The sequence below is a fragment of the Bos grunniens genome, chromosome 4 (assembly GCF_055505025.1).
Source record: "Bos grunniens cultivar Pamir isolate PY7600 chromosome 4, Bosgru_T2T1.0, whole genome shotgun sequence".
In the NCBI taxonomy this organism is placed as follows: Eukaryota; Metazoa; Chordata; class Mammalia; order Artiodactyla; family Bovidae; genus Bos; species Bos grunniens.
This window is the reverse complement of record NC_141168.1, coordinates 85,912,692-85,931,933: the sequence shown is the minus strand read 5'-3', so window position 1 is coordinate 85,931,933 and position 19,242 is coordinate 85,912,692. Positions and strand designations below refer to the sequence as shown.

Below are 19,242 nucleotides of genomic sequence, written 5' to 3'. Positions count from 1 at the left end.
TCTAGATGGAGAAGGCAGTGGCCACCCACTCCAGTACTCTTGCCTGGAAAATCCCATGGACAGAGGAGCCTGGTAGGCTGCAGTCCATGGGGCCGCAAAGAGTCGGACACAACTGAGCGACTTCTTTCACTTTTCACTTTCATGCATTGGAGAAGGAAATGGCAACCCACTCCAGTATTCTTGCCTGGAGAATCCCAGGGATGGGGGAGCCTGGTGGGCTGCCGTCTACGGGGTCGCACAGAGTCGGACACGACTGAAGCAACTTAGCAGCAGCAGCAGCAGACCTATATTCAGAGAAAGAGAACAATTATCGCTTACACAACAATGACAATCTAATAAATAATTTCTGGCTAACCTTATGGAGAAATACTGGATTTCTAGGTGTATTTAATATGAATGACACAGAAACAATCGGATGAAGAAGGTCAATAATTTACAAGTTGGAAGCATGTTGTTCCATGTTCGGATTTTGTTGTACCCAATGTACTGATTCTGGTGATAGAGTTTCATTTATCCCATTTATTCTCATCCTAGTTGTTGATGCCATTAATATACTTTATGGAGTCAAGCATCTGGGGGTAACCAGAGAGCTGTAGCCCAAAGCACCCATTACTAGGATGACAGAAGAGGTATTATCGGCTGAATATCTGCTCTCTCATTACAGGGCCAACCAGAAAGAACAACATGCAAACCATACTTTTTCAGTTCTTACTCACCAGTAGTCTTACCCGTGCCCCTGATCATATTTCTCTCAGTTCTAAGCTATTTCAACACAGGCATATTTCTTAACACTGAACCCTCAAATTTAGCCTCTTTTTATTTTGTTGCCTTATCATATTTGAATAAATACAAACTGAGGATTATACTGACATTAGAGCACAAGCAATCTGGTCACAATTATCAGCATCTAGTTAAAGAATGCTTTTCACTCCAGCGTTTTCCTTGACTTTCCCGTCACCTAACATAGTTTTGCCTGCAGATGGCTACAGCAGAGCGCATTTGATCCAATTGGAAATAAGACTTTTAAGCAATTTTAAGTTACTCAGCACTGTTATATGATCACTTTACTGGTGATGTAAGAGCAATACTTACCAACAAGCTATGTTTCTCTCATATTATTAGCAAAATCCCTAAGCTAATCACAATATATAACCACTATCTTTTCAAGATTAAAATCTTGTTTTTCTAAGTAACAATGAACTTACAGTATGGAATGCATCTGTCAAAGCAAAAATTCAGTTCAAAATTGAATGTTCTGTAATTTATATTGTCGTTTCTTTTCTATTTGGCTCATGTTAGATGATTCCACAGGCCCAGGCAAGCTAATTAACCCCAGGTCACATAAGGTTAGGAAGCTTGCTGTCACACTACCATTCTTACCCAGCTACTGGGAAAAGGCAGAATGATAAAAAATGCCATGGAACATCAGGTCTTCCAAATAACCCCACTGCCATTTTTCAAATTGCTTTCAAATGCCTTCTTCAGAGCAGCAGCAAATGCCAGTGAAGACTGAGGTATTTGTTAGTGGGCAGGATAACTACCTTTCAAATAGCAAGGGGAAAAACATTACATGTTCTCTGGTGTGCAAGAGAGAGAAGAGCCATTGACTGTATCTATTTTGGAGATAATTTCTATCTTCTCTGAACTGGAAACTCCTGTAAGATCAGTGTGGCATTGGCTTTGACTAAATTAGGCTATTAGTGTGATAGAGTTTAACAGTGTGTGAGATTATTAGCGTGTTGTCACTAAAGTGGCAGCCATCACTGTCTGGCTACGGTTAAGAGAGAAAAAAGGCTGTAGCACCGGCTTTCACTGGCGATGACAGTAATTTACTCTGTCAGTGTTTAAACACTTCATGGAAATCAAAACCTGAGACAAGCACCCGGATGTCTGGTTGACTTACTTGCTTGCCCATGAATATTCAAATCTACATCTTTGAAGAAATCAGTTTCGAGCTGGATGCTCTGAACACATTTATTATAATGATCAAATAGAAGTTTAAATTAATTCTGTTTTCACAAGCCTTATAATTTATCCTAAAGGGTGCAAGACATTGCTGTAACCCAGTGCTGGTCCACAGAGAAGTAAATTTTTTTATCTGATTTCTTCAAATGCTTCCTCTACCAAACAATGATGGGATCTTTTATTCCATAATTAATACAATTTGTGAATACTAATATACCTTATAAATTTTAAAAACGTTTATGCAGACAAGGATGAAAATTATTCACTTTGAAACCATAATTTAATGGGGTCAGAGAGAGGAGAGTGAAATAAAGCTATACCCCACTTGAACTCTTGGCCACCCATCCCGCTAGCACAGTTTCATTTTTCTCTAGAATAACAATCACTAACTGATACTTTACACAAAAATTTCTCTACTGTTCCTTTTTTCCCAGAACATTAAAAGCCAAGTGGGCAGAAATTTTGTGGTCTTTACTATTTTATCTCCAGTAAACCTAGCAGGTAACACACCTTCAATAGACATCAAATAAGTGACTGAATAAATGAATGAATGAATGAATAAATTTGGGTGCTCACAAATGGTGGAGAAACATACACTGAATAATGAAAAGATGAATAGACTATGGTGATTTCTCTTTACACCATCAGCTTCTCTCGGTTTGACAGAGAAGACTGATATGTCTGTATATATAAGAATTATATATATATATATATATATAGAGAGAGAGAGAGAGAGAACACTGATATGTTCACATATATAAGATAAATATATATATATATATATATACACAAAATCTTGAAGACATTTATAATACAACAGAATAAATATACTCCCAATGAAAGAAAAAGGAAGATATGCAAACACAAGTGATTTAAGAAGAAAAAGAAGTGATACTTCCATTTGAATCTATTTTCTATCCAATAAATTTGCTCTCTTTTGACCCAAAGCTTGTGAGATCTTAGTTCTCCAGCCAGGGATTGAACCCAGGCCCTGCTAGTAACAGCACTGAGTCCTAACCACTAGGCCACCAGGGAATTTCCTCATTTGCTCTGAAAGACACTGTGTTCTAGTAACCTTCTCCTTAATTCCCATGGCTCAGGACCCTGGCTGATCTTTCGGATGTGCCAGTCACTATAAGCAGTTGTTGTCCCCTGGCTTCTGGAAGTTATAAACTCCCACCTCCTCTCTCCTGCTTTGGGGTCCCAGCTTCTCTATGGTTGTACCATCAAGCTTTGTGATCACCTGTCCTACCTTCAGTGCTGGCCTACACAAGAAAGCTACCGCTGAACAAAATGGTACCAGTATCACTTTCACCAATGTGTTTCTGAGGGTTTTGGTGAATGAATGTAACCTTTGGGCATTCTTGCAGAACAGAACCCTCTGGTGGGTGGTGTGGTCTCACCTAATATCTTGCTTCCTGCAAGATCACTTTTCTGAACCATTTTGATCTCTTCTTGTACTGCATGCTAAGCAAACTCAGGCATTTCCACTTTGCTCAATGTGGACAATTATTTTCTCCAGGTTTCTAAGAGATACCCTAGCAGTGAACTTGTCCCAAACTCTGAGGCTTTGCCAGGATGTTAAACTCCATGTTTGAGAGTGGCCCCATGTTTATGAATTCTTGTTTAATTAGTCCCAAGCTCTGGACTTCCATTCCTGCCATCCCCAAAACCAGCACCACTGAAATCCAATCCCAGGAATGCTAGTCATACAAACTAGTTTATTCTTATCTCTTTGGGGTGCACATGACCAAAGGCTGACAATATTAATTAGTACCAAACCCTGCTCATTCTTGTGTTTCCAATTTCTGTTTTCCACTTACCTATCTATATATATTCTTTCTACTCCTGATCTGGTCTGACTATAATATTGTTCAGTTCAGTTGTTCAGTTGTGTCCGACTCTTTGCGACTCCATGAATCGTAGCACGCCAGGCCTCCCTGTCCATCACCAACTCCCGGAGTTCACTCAGACTCACGTCCATCGAGTCAGTGATGCCACCCAGCCATCGCATCCTCTGTCATCCCCTGCTCCTCCTGCCCCCAATCCCTCCCAGCATCAGAGTCTTTTCCAATGAGTCAACTCTTTGCATGAGGTGGCCAAAGTACTGGAGTTTCAGCTTTAGCATCATTCCTTCCAAAGAAATCCCAGGGCTGATCTCCTTCAGAATGGACTGCTTGGATCTCCTTGCAGTCCAAGGGACTCTCAAGAATCCCACAGTTCAAAAGCATCAATTCTTCGGCGCTCAGCTTTCTTCACAGTCCAACTCTCCCATCCATCCATGACCACAGGAAAAACCATAGCCTTGACTAGATGGACATTTGTTGGCAAAGTAATGTCTCTGCTTTTCAATATGCTATCCAGGTTGGTCATAACTTTCCTTCTAAGGAGTAAGCGTCTTTTAATTTCATGGCTGCAGTCACCATCCGCAGTGATTTTGGAGCCCAGAAAAATAAAGTCTGATACTGTTTCCACTGTTTCCCCATCTATTTCCCATGAAGTGATGGGACCAGACGCCATGATCTTCGTTTTCTGAATGTTGAGCTTTAAGCCAACTTTTTCACTCTCCACTTTCACTTTCATCAAGAGGCTTTTGAGTTCCTCTTCACTTTCTGCCATAAGGGTGATGTCATCTGCATATCTAAGGTGACTGACATTTCTCCCGGCAATCTTGATTCCAGTTTGTGCTTCTTCCAGCCCAGCGTTTCTCATGATGTCCTCTGTATAGAAGTTAAATAAGCAGGGTGACAATATACAGCCTTGACGTACTCCTTTTCCTATTTGGAACCAGTCTGTTGTTCCATGTCCAGTTCTAACTGTTGCTTCCTGACCTGCATACAAATTTCTCAAGAGGCAGGTCAGGTGGTCTGGTATTCCCATCTCTTTCAGAATTTCCCACAGTTTATTGTGATCCACACAGTCAAAGGCTTTGGCATAGTCAATAGTATTGCAAAGCACTGCAAACTAAAGAAGAAAGGTGGAAGAATTCATGCTCTGTTTTCAATGACCAGATGATAAGTAAATTGACTAAGGGACTTTCAGGCTTTGAATGGGAAACCCACTGCATATATTAATACACCGATACTGCTTAGAGTGGATACAGTTACTGTTTATTTTCTCTCCAAAAGGAGGCTTCATCAAACGGAAATATAGAAAGCTGATATAGTATTTTGAAATGTTCATTTCAATTATTTATCTAGTAAGAAAATTCTTACCCTTCTGTATATAAAGTAGAAATGAAGTATCTTTAGAAAGAAACAAGATGTTTAGAGGTAAAACAGCCATGAACTAGAAAAGTCAATAAATGGGAATTTTCTGTTAATAGTATTTCAACAAAACACTACTGAAAATTGACTTCTGAATTTTTTCTTTAGTACTGATTTGCATTTGAGTTGCAAACACCCATTACAATTAATCGGAATATTGTTAGAAAACCACATAGGCTTTGGAGAATTAAAAGAGAACTTTTTTTATTTTATTTTTATTCTTATCTCTTTTGAAACACTCATGATTTTCCTTTTCATTTGGAAATAGTATTGATATATTGTAAAATGGGCTTCCCAGGTGGCTCAGTGGTAAAGAATCCACTTGCCAATGGAGGAACCACAGGAGACATGGTTCAATCCTTGGGCCAGGAAGATCCCCTGGAGGAGGAAATGGCAACCCACTCCAGTATTCTTGCCTGAGAAATCCCATAGGTCAGAGGAACCTGGCGGGCTATAGCCCATGGGTTACCAAAAAGAGTAGGACATGCCTTAGCAACTAACACCAACATTGTAAAATACTTTTTAAGAAAATGTGTAATAATTTTTTATTTTTTAACTGGAGGAAAATTTCTTTACAATATTAAAATACTTTTAAACAGCTAATTTTCTACTTCAGAATACTAAATCACTTCTTCTGATTTCCCTCCTGTGTTTTTTAAAAGGCAATGTTAACCAGTGCCCTGGTGATGACAAGGTTGATGCTTCATGTGTTTATAAGAGATGCTCTTATTAACATCACTCATAACCTCAAATAACAAGCACAGAAAACATTACTCAAAAGACAAAAATGAAAAACATGAGATTTAAGAAATACATACATACATACAAAAACTTATTGCCAGCCAACCCTGAGTGATGATACCAATTACCCAATGCAAATTATTTACATTCAAGCTTTATTTTTAGAGTAAGCTTGTCAAAAATGTGTTATTGTTCTTTTATGAAAATCTTGTTCTTCTATGTGTGCTACTTTTTTAGGTCAGTAGCTTACTGGTTTTATATAAATAGGTTTAAAATATTTTATAGTAAATGTTTGTTGATCTCTTACAGAGGTACTTAATTAATTTGATGGGTCAAATTAAAAATACATAATTTATTATCATCACCATGTTATATGAATGAGAGGGATTTATTTTATTATTTAATTCATGATCTATAAATTATTCCTGAAAGGTTTTTTCTAAGTTTATTTTGGGAGGAGATGAGGGTTGACAAGGTTGTTCAGTTGATAAAATAATAAACTTATTATAGATACAATCAACGTATGTTATAATATTTCCTTTCGCAAAGGGTGTTTGAAATTTTCTAGTCACACTTTAAATAAAGGGTCACATCATTCATATGAGGAATGATGCTAAATTTGAAAATATTTTAATTAATAAAACATATTTTCCCTAAAACAAACTGGAAGCTCTGTTCTTCTAGTTTTGTGTTTCTCTAACAATTTATCAAATGGGAGATAAGATTAAAACCCACAGCTTTCATTCACTAAAATGCAACACTAAATTAAAAACAGGAAAGTAGGTCAGTGAATGCTTTCCCTATTGTGTAAATATGTGAAATAAAAATTTAGCATGCATTGATTCCATCAAGCATATCAATAAATAATCTCTACTTGTATGGGTACCCCCAAATATTTCATATATTTATGTTATCATGCTTTAATTTTGTGTGTATAACAGCTATCCTCCAAAAAATAAGAAAAAGAGGCTGTCCGGTAATCTGAATTTCAATACTTCATGTTCTGTTTATTGATAACTCTGAAATGTAAGCCTGTATTCTAACAGTACAAATGCATTACTTATAAATTTGTTATTTCTCAAACAAAGGAATTTTGAGAACAAAACATGACTCTTAATAACTCAAGATAGTCCCAGGCAAACATGGATGTACAGTCACTTTAATTATGAAACAACTGTTGACACTTTATCAGTATATCCATTTCTAAATTCACAGCTGCTAATTGCCTTCCCTTTGCATTCCTGATTCCTGCTCTAGGGTCAAGTTTAGGCAAAATAGAACTGAACCAAGGAACAGTCTCCACCCAGCCTGCATAGCTTCAACCTCAGTTCCTCCACTTACTAGCTGCACAGTCTTAGGCAATGTAGTTCAACTCAACACTTTATTCCTCTGTTTGTAAAATAGGACCAAAGACTTCAGTAAATATTTTGTAATTTATGATGACTGAGTTACTAGCTATAAAATATGTAAAACAGTGCCTATGTGTGCATGTTAAGTCGCTTCAGTCATGTCCGACTCCTTGTGACCCTGTGGACTGTAGCCCACCAGGCTCCTCTGTCCACAGAATTCTCTAGGCAAGAATACTGGAGTTAGTATTGCCTCCTCCAGAGGATCTTCCCAATCCAGGGATCGAACCCCCATCTCTTATGTTTCCTACATCGGTAGGTGGGTTCTTTACCACTAGTGCCATCTGGGAAGCCCAAAACAGTGCCTCAGTTCAGTTCAGTCGCTCAGTCGTGTCCGATTCTTTGCGACCCCATGAATCGCAGCACGCCAGGCCTCCCTGTCCATCACCAACTCCCGGAGTTCACTCAGACTCACGTCCATCGAGTCAGTGATGCCACCCAGCCATCGCATCCTCTGTTGTCCCCTGCTCCTCCTGCCCCCAATCCCTCCCAGCATCAGAGTCTTTTCCAATGAGTCAACTCTTCGCATGAGGTGGCCAAAGTACTGGAGTTTCAGCTTTAGCATCATTCCTTCCAAAGAAATCCCAGGGCTGATCTCCTTCAGAATGGACTGCTTGGATGTCCTTGCAGTCCAAGGGACTCTCAAGAGTCTTCCCCAACACCACAGTTCAAAGGCATCAATTCTTCAGTGCTCAGCCTTCTTCACAGTCCAACTTTCACATCCATACATGACTACTGGAAAAACCATAGCCTTGACTAGACAGACCTTTGTTGGCAAAGTAATGTCTCTGCTTTTGAATATGCTATCTAGGTTGGTCATAACTTTCCATCCAAGGAGTCTTTTAACTTCACGGCTGCACTAGCATGTAGTAAATTATTAATTATTATAAAATACTATTATTTGCTGAATTATAGTAGGTTATCAATATAAAAAGCAGTGGAAAAAAGACTAAATCATATTTTCTAAATGTTTTATCTTATTTGTTCCTAACCAAAATAATTAAATATGTGATAAGTACATACAGTGAAGAATGAGGTTTGGGTGAGTAGATGTGAGGTAGTCCTGCTTTGTCTTAAGCTCATATCCCTATATATTTCTCTGAGTGTGTTGAATGACAAATTAATTAATGACTCAAAAACAAGTTTTAGATTTACCAAAAAAATGAGATATTTTCAATGTACACTTTGCCCCCATACATGTATAGATGCCACAAGTATCAATATTACTAACCAGAACGGTACACAGTGCATTTGTTATCAAGAATGAACTTGCATTGACACATTATAACCACTCAAAGTCCATAATACATCTTGGAGCTCATTCTTGGTGTTGCACATTCTACGCATTAATTCGCATGCTAAATTGCTTCAGTCATGTCTGATTCTTTGCAATCCTATGGACCATCATTCTCCAGGCTCATATGCCCATGGGCTTCTCCAGGCAAGAATACTGGAATGGGTATCCATTCCCTTCTCCAGAGGATCTTCCCAACCCAAGGACTGAACCTGCATCTCTTACGGGTCTCCTGCGTTGCAGGTGGATTCTTTACCATCTCAGCCACCAGGGAAGCCTCACATTCTATGGATTTCAGCAAATACATAATCACATATGGGTTTCCCTGGTGACTTACTCTGTAAAGAATCTGCCCACAATGCAGGAGATGCAGGAGACAAAGGTTCAGTCCCTGGGTCAGGAAGATCCCCTGCAGGAGGAAATAGCAACCTACTCCAGTATTCTTGTCTGGGAAATCTCATGGAGCCTGAGGGACTACAGTCCATGGAGTCACAAAGAGGCAGACATGACTGAGCGACTAATGCTTTCACTTTCACATAATCACATATATCCATTATAACATCATGCAGAGGTTTTCATTTTCCCAATATTCCTCTGTGATCTGCCAGTTCATCTCTTTTCTCTCCTTCCCCTACAACCGCTGATCTTTTTCTTGTCTGGAAGATCATGTATTTAAAGGAATTGTTCCATTTCATCTAGGTTATCAAATTTGTAAGCATAAAGCAGTCCATATTATTGCTTTAGAATCCTATTAATTTCCTTGAGATCTATTGTGATGTTCTTCTCTCATTCATTACTGATATTAGAACTTTGGCCTTTTCTTTTTTTTTTTTTTTTCTCTTAGCCTGGGTTAGAGGCTTATTGATATTATTGATCTTTTCTAAGAAACAGCTTTTGGTTTTATTGATTTTCTTCATTAATTTCCATTTGAAAATTTCATTTATTTCAGCTCTAATTCTCATTCTTTTACATTTCTACATACTTTGTATTTACCTTGCCCTAATGTTTAAAGATTCAGTTCAGTTCAGTCACTCAGTCGTGTCCGACTCTTTGCAACCCCATGAATCGCAGCATGCCAGGCCTCCCTGTCCATCACCAACTCCCGGAGTTCACTCAGACTCACGTCCATCGAGTCAGTGATGCCATCCAGCCATCTCATCCTCTGTCGTCCCCTTCTCCTCTTGCCCCCAATCCCTCCCAGCATCAGAGTCTTTTCCAATGAGTCAAAGTACTGGAGTTTCAGCTTTAGCATCATTCCTTCCAAAGAAATCCCAGGGCTGATCTCCTTCAGAATGGACTGGTTGGATCCCCTTGCAGTCCAAGGGACTCTCAAGAGTCTTCTCCAATACCACAGTTCAAAGGCATCAATTCTTCGGTGCTCAGCCTTCTTCACAGTCCAACTCTCACATCCATACATGACCACAGGAAAAACCATAGCCTTGACTAGACAAACCTTTGTTGGCAAAGTAATGTCTCTGCTTTTGAATATGCTATCTAGGTTGGTCATAACCTTCCTTCCAAGGAATAAGCGTCTTTGAATTTCATGGCTGCAGTCACCATCTGCAGTGACTTTGGAGCCCAATAAAAAGGTTACTAAGGTGGAAACTTCCTAGGACTGTGTCCCTCTGGAATTTTTCTCTCTCAGAGTTGACTGCACTAAGCCTCCAGAAATTCATCAATTCCAGTTCAGGATTTCCTACTGGAGCGCTGATGCCCATGGGAGTTTCCCCCTGTGACTCCCTATATTCACTTGTTTCTCCAATCTTGGGGGCTGTGGTCTTCCCTGTGCTCTCTCCTCTCTTACAGATCCAGTAAGTTATCATGTCTTTAGTCTGTTTAGCTTTTTACTTACTGTTAGGATGGAGGGGTGCCTTCCAAGTTCCTTATGTGCAGAATTAGAAACTGGGAGTGTTTCTCAACAGATATTTATCTACCTAACAACAGCAGTGTCAGTTCCAACATTCTTTCCACTGAAACCTCGGATATGATAGCTCAACAGGCTTACATCTTGCAGATAGTAAAGATGTGTGAATTTTTAACTTGTGTGATTTTAATCTGTCCCAGTTTTAGAGCAAAGACATTACCACATGGTCTGCTGGTGCCAGTGGAGTAGGTATTTGCCTTTGGACATGATATTATGTCACCCACACATTTCAAAGCCTTATAGTTCAGTAAAGTGAGGACATAGATAAGTCACCTAGCATTTGGCAAACACACGCACTGATATCAATCATAAGTTAGTGACACAAAATCAGGCATCATGGCAATCTGGCTTCCAGAAGTGGACATATCAGAGGTACTGTGTGAAGTTTGTGTCCACTGCTCACTGTCTGCAGAGTCTGTGCCCACTGAAGGCAGCAGACCTGCCTTTAGCTATGTCTCTTCCATGTCACTATCTCCAGCTGTGTGGACTCCCAGGTTTTAGCCCACCTAGATATTCTTTCGGAGAAGGCAATGGCACCCCACTCCAGTACTCTCGCCTGGAAAATCCCATGGACGGAGGAGCCTGGTAGGCTGTAGTCCATGGGGTCGCTAAGAGTCAGACACGACTGAGCAACTTCACTTTCACTTTTCACTTTCCTGCATTGGAGAAGGCAATGGCAACCCACTCCAGTACTCTTGCCTGGAAAATCCCATGGGCAGAGGAGCCTGGTGAGCTGCAGTCCATGGGTTCACTAGGAGTCAGACATGACTGAGCAACTTCACTTTCACTTTTCACTTTCATGCATTGGAGAAGGAAATGGCAACCCACTCCAGTGTTCTTGCCTGGAGAATCCCAGGGACAGGGGAGCCTGGTGGGCTTCCATCTATGGGGTCGCACACAGTCGGACACGACTGAAGCGACTTAGCAGCAGCAGCAGCAGATAATCTTTAGGTTATACAATATACTTTCATTATGCTGTTTGCAACTAAAATCCCTGATACTCCAGATTTTTATTCCACATGTGTTTGTTTTTTTTCTTAAATAACATTTTGAGAAAGCAAAAAAGGAACAAATGGAGAATATAGTATTTTAAGACAAAGGTGTCTATTTTCACAAGTGGCAACTATTTGTATCCTTATCTCTCTCACACACGTATAACATGTTTTCACCTCTGAACAAAAGTACACCATTATTCCATTCATTCACCATTCTGCAACTATAATCACTCAGTTCTCAGAAAATGCATACACGAAGATTATAAATTCTAAGTAATCATTGTTAAAACCTAAAATACATTCTAGAAAACAAACTTGCACTCATGAAATCAAGTAAATACATGAAGAGTTTTTATACATTTTCTGCCATATTTATATTCATGTTCTCTGAAAATATGTTATGATATTTAATTTTTTTACAACCTTAGTTTTAAAAATTCCAGTTACCTAGTAAGGACAATTTTTAAAAACCTAGTAATTCAAATGATATTGCCATCAGTTGTGCTATGCTTATGACACTAAGATTTATAGCAAAAACTACATGAAAATGAAAAATGAAGACAACTGAGAGTTTCAAAATTATCTAAAAAGGAATACATTTGATCTAACTCCCCTTAAGTTTCATAGTCTCAGTTAACAGTCTGTACAGTTCCTTATTTGAGACCTCATATGTAACGGTGTGCTGTCATAAGAAGCTTTTTCTACACATTTTGTATTTCACATGTTAAACTAGGCATCTGTCGTACACTCTTCTCCCCCAATATGACTGAAGTCACAAAGTTATACTTAATCCATTTTATAACATTCTTTCATTTTATTTTCCATGATTCTTGGCCTAAATTCACTCCACATTCAGAAAAGCTCTCTTCATTCATTTTTCACTTTTGAAAAATAGCTCCTGGAGGAAAGTGACTTGAGGCCGTAAAAGGCTTATGAACTAAACGTGAGTTAAATTTGAACTGGACCTCTGATTTCCTGAATTCAGATTCTTTTTCATAGCTCAAGGAGATTCAATTAACCTAACTTTCAGAATCTAATTACATTCATTGTTTCAAATTAACACTCTCTTTTCTTTCATTCATTAAACATTTGCTAAATTCCCATAATAGAATGTCTTCAGAATTCAAAGAAACATGCTGTTGGAAATGGTTTATCTTCTCCATAAGTTTCAAGTTTATACAACTCAGTGTTTTTCCAATGTGGTTTTGTTGGCTTATTGTTTCTTCTTTATTAGTTCATTACCAATGATGGGTTTGGTCACATTTCATACATCCCAACTTCCTTCTCAAAGCATATTAAACCTTCATTTGTAAATAACTGAATTTGGTAACACCTCTAAGCAAAACACAGATGTCGAGGTGGTAGATTCAACATATTAGAGTTGGAAAGGAATGTAGAGGCAAAGTCAGTCATGTCATATAAGGAGAAAAGAAACAACACAAAAATGATTTAAAGTTTTATAAAAGACCTGGCCAAGAGTACAGCGACAATTATTGATAGGTGATGAGGATGCAGGCTTCTTGGCATTTGTGCCAATATTCTCACTATATAAACTACTACTTTTGGTACAATGATCACTAATGCCACTTCTGTTATATTTGCTTTTTACACTACAACATAATTTAGAACTATATTTTAAATCTAAAAGAGATATTGTATTATACTGTTGGTTATTCTAAATGTGCCAGGTCACCATTCTTTATTATTTTTTATCAGGTTATTACTTGTAATAGTAAGGTACTTCAAGGCAATTAAATTTAGAAGCCAGATATCAGGAAAATATTTAATCTCACATGAAAAGAATTCTGATTAAGAGGCTTTAAGAAATGTTGAAAGATCAATGCATCATTAAAGAGGACCAAAAGATAGGTAATTCTTAATTTTTGATAGCTTAATTTAAATTTCCTAAAAAACTACAGAAGTACTAAACAACTTCATAGTTCCTGTATGAATGAATTATATCATCTTTGAAATTCCAATAATCTTTTACTTTCTAAATCTTTTCTCCCCCTTGTCCTATTATAGTACTGTACTCTGGGGATGAGGCTATTCCCTTTCCCAGTTACCAATATGATGAACATTTCCAAAGTATAAGAGAAAAATAATCAAATATTATTGGACAAGGAAACATTTTTCAGTGGAAAATGCATGATTATTAGAAGTCAAAATGAACTGAATTTTTGACATAACTCCACAAAGACCATACTACTAGTCCTAAAAAGCTTTGTTTGTCTATGTAATCATCTATAAAATTTAAAAACTACAGTAGTTTCCCCTAACTCACGGGGTTGTTTTAAAGGTAAACTGAAGTGATCAAAGTGCCACAACCACAATGGTGGTGGTTTAGTCGCTAAGTTGTATCCAACTCTTGCAACCCCATGGACTGTAGTCCACCAGGCTCCTCTGTCCCTGGGATTCTCCAGGCAAGAATACTGAAGTGGGTTACTATTACCTTCTCCAGGGGATCTTTCCTACCCCGGATTGAACCAGGGTCTCTTGCATTGCAGGCAGGTTCTTTACAGACAACCACAATAGCTATTTATTAATCTCTTACCATTCGTGGCAGAGTCAAATGCTATACTTTCAAGGAAAGGCAGGACATGCGTTCCCTCTGCCCAAGAGGTAAATCAAATAAACAAGCCTGGAGCTAACAAAATGGAAAATTATGTACTGACATGGGAAAGAAAAGAAAAAAAAAATGAAATTTTACTTAAGCCTAGTCTCTGCTGTGAATAGCTGGTGATACCTGAAAATGTATTTTGTATAAATGAACAAATTGTCTATTGTAAAAACAAGAACATTTATTGAGATTACAATTTGTTTTATAACCCAAACAGATCTAAGATATTATGAATCTATGCTACATGCTATGTGAAAGGAATGAGAGGTCTTAAAAACTTCATGTCATCTTTTGCAACCTTTTACATGATAAAATAAGGTTCTAATGGAGTTGAATTTCTTTGATTGAATTAAGATTATGTATGATTTTTAACAATATATTCAATTTATTGAAGAGAGTTTGAAGTATAAACAACCTTCAGTTTTTGTTCATTTCAGAATATAGTAAGTTTACATTAGTTGAAAATTGAGGTGTGTTAAAAGATAATTTTCAAGAGTAAATAGAATAAAAGTGCTAAAAATGGAAAATAACTGCATGACTTTGAGATGGAAGAGAACAAAAGAGAACATGCTTTTAAGTGGAGAAATAAAAGTCTAAAAATTATGCAGCCTCCTTTTAAGTGTCAGTCACAGGCACTATCAGCTAAAAAATTAATTTTAACATTACTGACCCTTCAGATACTTAGGACAAGTCAAATGACATTCAGAGCACAGAAGTGAGAAACTGGTAATCAACAATTTAATATATATTCAAATAAACATTATAATAAGAGAAAAATGTATGAAAGGGAATTTATAATAGCTTAAGAATTGTTGGTAGATTTTTAGGACATCTTCAATTCTGTGATTACAAAAGAAAAGGACCTATAGGGTCTTTAGGTGATTTCTGATTATAGTCTTTTGCTTTAAAGCAAAAGATGCCGAAGAACTTGGCTTAGGTTAACCTTTTCAGAACTAGAGGATTCTGACTTATCCTAAATTGCTAATCTTTAACTTTCTAGGGAATGATGAGGGTTTTCCAGTATTTTCTACTATGCATGAATGTATCACCTATATAGAACTGGGGGTCCTTTAACTTTTTTCTCCACTTGGTCATAAAACAGATCTTGCTGTTACTGTTTTTTTCATTTGCTTGTGTGTATGTGTGCCCTCCTCATGCTGAATATAATAATTAAAATCACCAGGATGTAGTATATTGAAATGAACATGTTTCATCTTTTAAAAATCCTATCTAATCGCTTTTCTATCCCTATGTAGTAGAAACATATAACCTACTGAATACAAAACAGATTTGGTAAACTTTCAAACTATAATGCTAGCATTTTACAGAATTTAAAAGAAAAATGTGAATCCTATAAAGTTAAATTGTTTGGCTATTTTTAAATAAATTGACCTAACTGACATTTATGGAGTACTCCACCCAACAATAGCAGAATACATATTTTTCTCAAGAATAATGAATCATTGGCCAACATATACACACTCTGGGTTAAAACACAAACTCTAACATGTCTGAAATGATAGATATCAAATAAGTAAACCAGAAGTAAATAATGGAAATTAAGCAGGATAACTCTTACATATTTAGAATTTAAGTAGGACATCTCTAAATAACACAAAGATCTTAAAAAGATCCTCAAGAAAAATTAATGATAAATGAGGAGAGTCTCTGTTCATAGACTGGAAAACTCACCATAACTAAGATGTCAAGTCTTCAAAGTTTAATATATGGATTCAATGTCATCCCAATCTAAGTCCCAGCAAGGAATTTTCAAAATATTGATAAACTGATTCTAAAGTTTACATGGAAAGCTAAAAGATGAAAATCAGCAACATGTTACTAAAGAAGCCAAGATTGGAAGACTCACATTGTCTGATTTCAAGATTTATTAGAAGGGTATGTATTTAAGAAGTGTAATATTAGTGAATAAACAAACCTGTCGATCAACAGAAGTGTCACTACCAAACTCAAGATTTACTATAAAGCTACAGTAAACAAGACAGTGTGGTACTGTGAAAGAACAGACATATGGATCAATGGAACAGAAAAGGGAGCCCCAAAACAGATCCACGCGAACAGAGACAACTGATTTTTTTTTTTAACAAAAATGGCAATTCCATGGAGAAAGGCTCGTCTTTTTGACAAATGGTGTTAGAACAAATGGATGTCCATAACAGACACTATTAAGAGAACAACAAGCCATAACTTGTAGAAAATATTTGCAAAACACAAATCTGATAAAGAACATGCATCCAAATATGCAAAGACATCTGAAAGCTCAACGATAATGAAACAAACAATCTGCTGGGAAAAAACGGGCAAACCATCTGAAGAGACAACTCACTAGAGAAGATACAAAGATGCAACTAAGAATAGGACAGATGCTCTACCTCATTCATTATTGAGAAACGTACATTTAAAAATTAGAAACCACTACAAACCAATTCGGAGAAGGCAATGGCACCCCACTCCAGTACTCTTGCCTGGAAAATCCCATGGATGGAGGAGCCTGGTAGGCTGCAGTCCATGGGGTCGCTGAGAGTCGGACACGACTGAGCGACTTCACTTTCACTTCTCACTTTCATGCGTTAGAGAAGGAAATGGCAACCCACTCCAGTGTTCTTGCCTGGAGAATCCCAGGAACGGGGGAGCCTGGTGGGCTGCCATCTATGGGGTTGCACAGAGTCGGACACGACTGAAGCGACTTAGAGGCAACACACCAATTAGAACTACTAAAACAACAGCAATATTAAAACATCAATATCAATGGCTAAAATGACAAAACTTGACAAAATGACATGTTGATGGGAATTCAGACCAGCAAAAACTGTCATTCCTGGTGAGATGAATGACAGCCACTTTGGAGGTCAATATGGTAGTTTCTTACAAAGCCAAACATAGTCTTACCATACGATCCAAAAATCACATTCCTAGGTATTTATTTACCCAACTGATTTGAAAATGTATGTCCACACAAAAAAACTGCATGCAGTAAATTATAACAGCTAGTCATACTTTCTTTAAAATTCAAAGCAACCAAGATGTTCTTCAATAGTTGAACAGACCATGTGATTGCAGAAATCCATATGCATGTGTAAGTGCTAAGTCCCTTCAGTTGTGTCCAACTCTTTGCAACCCATGGACTGTAGCCTGACAGGCTCCTCTGTCCATGGAATTCTCCAGGCAGGAATATTGGAGTGGGTCACCATTTCCTCCTCCAGGGCATCTCCCGAACCCAGGGAGCGAACCCAAGTCTCTTGCATTGTAGGCAAATTCTTTAACACGTGAGCCACCAGGAAATGTGGATATGGGTTGGTAATTGTGATTCTACTATATATACACATTGGAATTAAATTAAGTAAACAGCTGGTGGTTTGTGGGAGCCAGTTCTCTTCATTTTGACATTGGAGTTTATAGATGAGCAGGGGGATGAGATGAGAATGACCTATGTGGTAGTAGATGGGGTGGTAGTATCAGAATGTACTCATATTCCATTTCAAATAGATACAGATGATTACATATATAATATTTATAAATATGTGCCTATATGCTGGTTAGGTCCCAAGGAATAATGTAGCTTCCTCATTGATATATATGATTTCCTCCTGTATAACACTGAGAGTTAGACAGGATTTGATTGTTAAGAGAAGACTTAGAGGACCCAAAATATCTATGTTCACTTATTTATTATTTACTTTATGAATTTATTCTTATAAATTTAATAACATTAAATTTTAATAAATCTAATAAATTCACTAATTATTTATTTTATGAATACAGCAAAAGCATTAAAATAAGAGTATGCATCTTGATCTGTGATTGCATTAGAGACTCAAGCTTGAATTTTTCTTGCTTTCTAATAACCATAATAGACTATATACTATCTCTCTCTGATCAGAAACCACCAAGGTGGACTCATAATACCTGCAAGCCTGAAATGGAGTCTCAGATGGAGCTTCTTACACCTTGCTTGTATTGTGGGCATATTTCTTGTTATGCAAAGAGTGCTGTTGGCAGAGCCCTCCAGGTATCTCAAGAGTACAAATTGTCAACCTCACTGATCTCAATAAACACCAATAGCAAGCTTAAACAAATCATCCCCAAACTCATCACAGGTTCCACTGTATTAACCAGTGCATTTCATACCTTATCAGGGGCTGTTACCCTATAGCTATTTCAAGAAAACCTGCTCAGGGCAATTCCAGAACTACAGAATTAACTCCTTACAAACCTCCTCACTCCCCAGAAAAATGCACCAATATTTCACTGTTGCACCGCATTTTTCTTATTAGTCATTAAAATGAATCTGACTTATAATTATGCATTTATTCAGTGAATGTACAGTTTTTAAATTTTTGATCCTCCAGAAGCTGAACCTGAGATAGGGACTTAGGTGTAGATATTTGGGGGTGGGGGAGATTAAGTCCAGAAGAGAGATGTAATGGAACAAAGTGAATAAGTTACAGAAGCAAGAAAGTCCTCTATCAGGGAACATTATATATTTCACATTAGTGAGCTACAGAAGCTCAACTCTACTATCCGCCCTTGAGAATTTTCAAAAAGGATCCCAGAAATTACTTCCTCTTATCAACAGATAAAAGCCTGGAGTATTTACTCACCTGCTGCTTTCTTCCACAGGCTGGAGATCGCCTACTTGGAGCTTCTGCTCTGCAAACCTTCTCCATACCACATACACAGATGTCAATATAGTTCTAGTGATATTGGAGAAAGCACTGCAGAAGAAACAGGATAAGCTGCTCAGTGTACGAAGTGGAACAGTGTCAGCCCCAGGTAAGTCTGGTCTCACCAGAACTGCCTACCACAACTGACATTAACTAATGCTAGTATCAGAGGCAAGCTAAGGAGATACATTGCAGAATATAAGCAATGCGTTATATTTGTTTACTTTTTTATGATCTTTCTTACCTGCTAGACAGTAAGCCACAATCTGTATATGATTAAGACCTGTGACTATTTTATTCACAATGATGTACTGATCTTCTGACCTAGAGCCTGAAAATAAAAGTGTTA

At 37.7% G+C, this 19,242-nt stretch overlaps 1 pseudogene across 1 annotated transcript in view; it reads right to left on the bottom strand.

The window, feature by feature from the left end:
- The window catches only part of LOC147374460 (protein ILRUN-like), a 161,969-nt pseudogene that overhangs the window by 27,962 nt on the left and 114,765 nt on the right, over nt 1-19,242 (bottom strand). Inside the window, exon 2 of the transcript XR_015162781.1 lies at nt 18,831-18,944. The product of XR_015162781.1 is annotated as a protein ILRUN-like (transcript). The remainder of the gene's footprint in view (nt 1-18,830; nt 18,945-19,242) is intronic.